The sequence below is a fragment of the Pithys albifrons genome, chromosome Z (assembly GCF_047495875.1).
Source record: "Pithys albifrons albifrons isolate INPA30051 chromosome Z, PitAlb_v1, whole genome shotgun sequence".
Classification (NCBI taxonomy): Eukaryota; Metazoa; Chordata; class Aves; order Passeriformes; family Thamnophilidae; genus Pithys; species Pithys albifrons.
This window is the reverse complement of record NC_092497.1, coordinates 794,325-800,689: the sequence shown is the minus strand read 5'-3', so window position 1 is coordinate 800,689 and position 6,365 is coordinate 794,325.

The following is a 6,365-nucleotide window of genomic DNA, read 5'->3' as shown; positions in this document are numbered from 1 at the left end:
TTTGTGGGGTGATGTTGGTGCTCAGGGAGAGCTGTGGGTGATGTTGGTGCTCAGGGAGAGCTGTGGGTGATGTTGGTGCTCAGGGGGAGCTGGTGGTGATGTTGGTGCTCAGGGGGAGCTGGTGGTGATGTTGGTGCTCAGGGTGAGCTGGTGGTGATGTTGGTTGGTGATGTTGGTGCTCAGGGGGAGCTGTGGGTGATGTTGGTTGGTGATGTTGGTGCTCGGGGAGAGCTGTGGGTGATGGTGGTGCTCGGGGAGAGCTGTGGGTGATGTTGGTGCTCAGGGGGAGCTGTGGGTGATGTTGGTTGGTGATGTTGGTGCTCAGGGTGAGCTGTGGGTGCTCAGGGTGAGCTGTGGGTGATGTTGGTTGGTGATGTTGGTGCTCAGGGGAGAGCTGTGGGTGATGTTGGTGCTCAGGGGGAGCTGTGGGTGATGTTGGTGCTCAGAGGGAGCTGTGGGTGATGTTGGTTGGTGATGTTGGTGCTCAGGGAGAGCTGTGGGTGATGTTGGTGGGGTGATGTTGGTGCTCAGGGGGAGCTGTGGGTGATGTTGGTGGGGTGATGTTGGTGCTCAGGGGGAGCTGTGGGTGATGTTGGTGCTCAGAGGGAGCTGGTGGTGATGTTGGTTGGTGATGTTGGTGCTCAAGGTGAGCTGTGGGTGATGTTGGTGCTCAGGGGGAGCTGTGGGTGATGTTGGTGCTCAGAGGGAGCTGGTGGTGATGTTGGTTGGTGATGTTGGTGCTCAGGGGGAGCTGTGGGTGATGTTGGTTGGTGATGTTGGTGCCCAGAGGGAGATGTTGGTGCTCAAGGTGAGCTGTGGGTGATGTTGGTGCTCAGGGTGAGCTCTTGGTGCTTCGGGGAGTTATGGAATAACCAGGATGACTCCTGGGACACCTGGGCTGATGGAGGTGATGGCCCATGGCCCAGGACGTGTCTGCTCTCCCTCCCAGGAGGAAAACAGAAGAAAACCAAAATATTTGCCAATAACCACCCAAATATTTGTACAAATCGACCCCCAGAGACACCCCTGGGACTGAACCAGGCCCCACCTCCAGCCCTCCCAAAGGCACTGGGAGGATCTTTCATGGATAGAACACTCCCAGGAGCTGATTTCTGGTCATGCAGCAAAGAGCAGGAGGGGTTTGGGAGCACTGGAGGCCCCCAACAGAGTCAGGGACCCCTTGGAGTGTGGATTTATCCACATCCTCCCCAGGGATGCTCTGACCAAAGGGCTCCTGGGAACGTTTTCCAAAGGGCTTCCAGTGCCTGGAGGGCTCCAAGTGGAGGGCTCGGGGTGAGCAAAATAGTCCCGGAATTCATGGAATTAGAGTGTATGAAGAGATAATATGTTATATATTATATATATTATATATTATATATTACATGTGTTCTATATTTATTTATATCTATATTGTTCATATTATATATTATATAATATAATTATAGGTTATATATATTACATGTATTATATATTACATATATATTAAATATATTATATGTTATATATTACATGTGTCATATATTACTTTATTTACACCTATATTATTCATATTATATATTATATAATATAATTATATGTTATATATTACATGTATCATATATTACATATATCATATATTACATATATCATATATTACATATATCATATATTACATATATATTACAAATGCAATATATTATTTTATTTATAGCTGTATTTTATTATTTATATTCTATATTATATAATAATTATATTATTGTTATTTTTATCATATGTTATTATTTATTGCTATATTTATTGTTATAGATATTATTAACAATGTATTTATAAATATATATATATAAATATATATTACATAATATATAAATATATATTTTATGTTATAATATAATATATATTATAATATATACATTTTAAATATATATAATATATATTATATAATATACATACATATATAAATATATTGTTATATCTATTACATATATTATGTTTTATATATATATAATATATATATTATATAATATAAATACATATATAAATATATTGTTATATCTATTACATATATTATGTATTATTTTATTTATAGCTACATTTTATTATTTACATTATATATTATATAATAGATATATTATTGTTATATTTATCATATGTTAGTATTTATTGTCATATTTATTATTAACAATATATTTATAAATATATTGTTATGTTTATTACATATATATTATTTATAGCTACATTTTATTATTTATATTATATATTATATAAGAATTATATTATTGTTATATTTATCATATGTTTTTATTTATTGTTATATTTATCATGTTATTATTTATTGTCATATTTATTGTTATATTTCTTATTACCAATGTATTTATAAATATATTGTTATATTTATTACATATATTATGTATTATTTTAGTTATAGCCACATTTTATTATTTATATTCCATAGTATATAATAGACATATTATTGTTACATTTATCATACGTTATTATTTATTGTTTTATTTATCATATGTTATTATTTATTGTTGTATTTATTGTTATATTTATCATAACAATATATTTGTAAATATATAGTTATATTTATTGCATATATAATATTTTATTTATAGCTCAGAATCCACCTGGTCCAACCCCACTGGGACTGGAAGTGGCACTGAGTGCCCTGGGATCAACTGGTGGTGGATTCTCCACCCCTGGAGGTGTTGAAGGTGACACTGGATGTGGCACTGAGTTCCCACAGTGGGGTTGGACCAAGGGTTGGATTTGATGATCTCAGAGGTCTCTTCCAATCCAGTTCATCCCATGACTCCATGAGCTTGAAAACCTCCAGGGGTGGAGAATCCACCACCACTTGATCCCCTGGCACTGAGTGCCACTTCCAGTGCCATCTCAAACACCTCCAGGGATGGGGAATCCACCACCATTTGATCCAACCCCACTGTGCTCACCAGCCCAGGGCACTGAGTGGCACATCCAGTGCCACCTCAATCACCTCCAGGGATGGAGAATCCACCCCCTCTCTGGGCAGCCCATTCCAATCCCTGATTACTCTCCCTGGAAAGGATTTTTTCCTGCTCTCCAACTTCAGTTTCCCCTGGCAGAGCTTGAGCTGTGCCCCCTTGTCCCATTGCTGGGAAGGAGCTCTGGGATGGGCACCACCCTCCCAACAGCACCCATGGCCACCCTGGGGTGTGGGTGCCATCCCTGTGGCCCTGCCCATGTAATCATGGAAGCAGTTGGGTTGGAAGAGACCTCTGAGATCACCAACTCCAACCCTTGATCCAACCCCACTGTCATTACCAGATCATGGCACTCAGTGCCACGTCCGGTGTCACCTTAAACACCTCCAGGGATGGGGAATCCACCAACCCTTGATCCAACCCCACTGTCCAGGGCACTCAGTGCCACATCCAGTGTCACCTTAAACACCTCCAGGGATGGGAAATCCACCACCATTTGATCCAACCCCACTGTGGGCACTCAGTGCCACATTCAGTGCCATCTCAAACACCTCCAGGGATGGGGAATCCACCAACCCTTGATCCAACCCCACTGTGCTCACCAGCCCAGGGCACTGAGTGCCACATCCAGTGTCACCTTCAACACCTCCAGGGATGGGGAATCCACCACCACTTGATCCCGTGGCACTCAGTGCCACATCCAGTGCCACCTCAATCACCTCCAGGGATGGAGAATCCACCCCCTCTCTGGGCAGCCCATTCCAATCCCTGATTACTCTCCCTGGAAAGGATTTTTTCCTGCTCTCCAACTTCAGTTTCCCCTGGCAGAGCTTGAGCTGTGCCCTCCTGTCCCATTGCTGGGAAGGAGCTCTGGGACGGGCACCACCCTCCCAACAGCACCCATGGCCACCCTGGGGTGTGGGTGCCATCCCTGTGGCTCTGCCCATGGAATCTTGGATTCAGTTGGGTTGGAAGAGACCTCTGAGATCACCAACTCCAACCCTTGATCCAACCCCACTGTCATTACCAGATCATGGCACTCAGTGCCACGTCCAGTGTCACCTTGAACACCTCCAGGGATGGGGAATCCACCACCATTTGATCCAACCCCACTGTCCAGGGCACTGAGTGCCACATCCAGTGTCACCTTGAACACCTCCAGGGATGGAGAATCCACCACCATTTGATCCCGTGGCACTCAGTGCCACATCCAGTGCCATCTCAAACACCTCCAGGGATGGGGAATCCACCACCATTTGATCCAACCCCACTGTCCAGGGCACTGACCCCTTGGGCGTGGGTGCCATCCCCGTGTGCCCTCCCAGCCCCCTGTGGTGCCAGCTCTGCCCAAGCTCCACGTGTTTCCCTTCCTTCTGCTGAATGTCTCTGTCATCTTGCCTGGCATCAGCCACTCGGAGCTTTTCTCCTCCCACTTCACACCTTCTGGTCCCTCAGCAGATGCCCCGCGAAGCCTCCCCGTGCCCGGCGCCTGCAGATGCTTCATTAAAAGTGTTTCTTTTTTCCTTCTGCGGCTCCAACTCGGGATGTGACAAAAAAAAAACAACTAAAAGGAAAAAAAAAAAGATGCCAAGTTTTTTGGACTTTGTTTGGCAACCCCCGGCCCGGGCTCTGGGGTGCCCGTGTCACCCCGTGCCAGGCTCTGCCTGTCCTGCCGCTGCCAAAGATAGAAGTGGGGCTGGTGGGTGCCCAGCAGGGGAAGGAACAGGGTGGGAGGTGCCAAGTGGGAGCGGCAGAGCCCGGGATGGAGCTCGGCGCGGTTGCCTAGCGATGGGAATGCGGCAGGTTGGCAGTGCCCAGCCCGCCTGGCACGGCAGGGGCGGCCCCAGGGGAGGGGGCGCACAAAGGGCGCGCCGGGCACCCCCTGGGGGGAAACGGAGGGAGAGCAGGGATGTGTCCTGGATCCTGCACCGGGAAAACATCCCCCATTCCCAAGGGTGCTCTGGGAAAACATCCCCCTGCCCATTCCATGCCCCCTGCCCATTCCATGCCCCCTGCCCATTCCCAAGGATAAATTAGGAAAACATCCCCCTGCCCATTCCATGCCCCCTGCCCATTCCATGCCCCCTGCCCATTCCCAAGGATAAATTAGGAAAACATCCCCCTGCCCATTCCATGCCCCCTGCCCATTCCATGCCCCCTGCCCATTCCCAAGGATGCACCAGAAAAACATTCCCCCTGCCCATTCCCAAGGATAAATTAGGAAAACATTCCCCCTGCCCATTCCCAAGGATATTCTGGGAAAACATCCCCCTGCCCATTCCATGCCCCCTGCCCATTCCCAAGGATATGCCAGGAAAACATTCCCCTGCCCATTCCATGCCCCCTGTCCATTCCCAAGGATATGCCAGGAAAACATTCCCCCTGCCCATTCCCAAGGATATTCTGGGAAAACATTCCCCCTGCCCATTCCATGCCCCCTGCCCATTCCCAAGGATGCACCAGGAAAACATTCCCCATTCCCAAGGATGCTCTGGGAAAACATTCCCCATTCCCAAGGATATTCTGGGAAAACATCCCCCTGCCTATTCCCAAGGATGCACCAGGAAAACATTCCCCTGCCCATTCCCAAGGATATTCTGGGAAAACATCCCCCTGCCCATTCCAAGAATAAACCAGGAAAACATTCCCCCTGCACATTCCCAAGGATATTCTGGGAAAACATTCCCCCTGCCCATTCCATGCCCCCTGCCCATTCCCAAGGATATGCCAGGAAAACATTCCCCTGCCCATTCCATGCCCCCTGCCCATTCCATGGATATACCAGGAAAACATTCCCCTTCCCATTCCCAAGGAGATGCCAGGAAAACATTCCCCCTGCCCATTCCATGCCCCCTGCCCATTCCAAGGATATTCTGGGAAAACATTCCCCTGCCCATTCCCACCCTTGACATTCCATCATCACCAGGAGCTCCACCCTTGGCATTCCCTCACCAGGATTCGGGATTCGGGATTCGGGATTCGGGATTCGGGATTCGGGATTTGGGATTCAGGATTCGGGATTCGGGATTTGGGATTCGGGATTTGGGATGTGGGATTTGGGATTCGGGATTTGGGATTCGGGATTTGGGATTCAGGATTCGGGATTCGGGATTCGGGATTTGGGATGTGGGATTTGGGATTCGGGATTTGGGATTCGGGATTTGGGATTCGGGATTCGGGATTCAGGATTCGGGATTCGGGATTCGGGATTCGAGATTTGGGATTTGGGATTCGGGATTTGGGATTCAGGATTCGGGATTTGGGATTCAGGATTCGGGATTCGGGATTCGGGATTCGGGATTCAGGATTTGGGATTCAGGATTCAGGATTCGGGATTTGGGATTTGGGATTTGGGATTCCAGCCCTCCCTGTTTCCCATCCTTGCCAGAAATAGTGAATAAGGATAATTAATAAGAATAT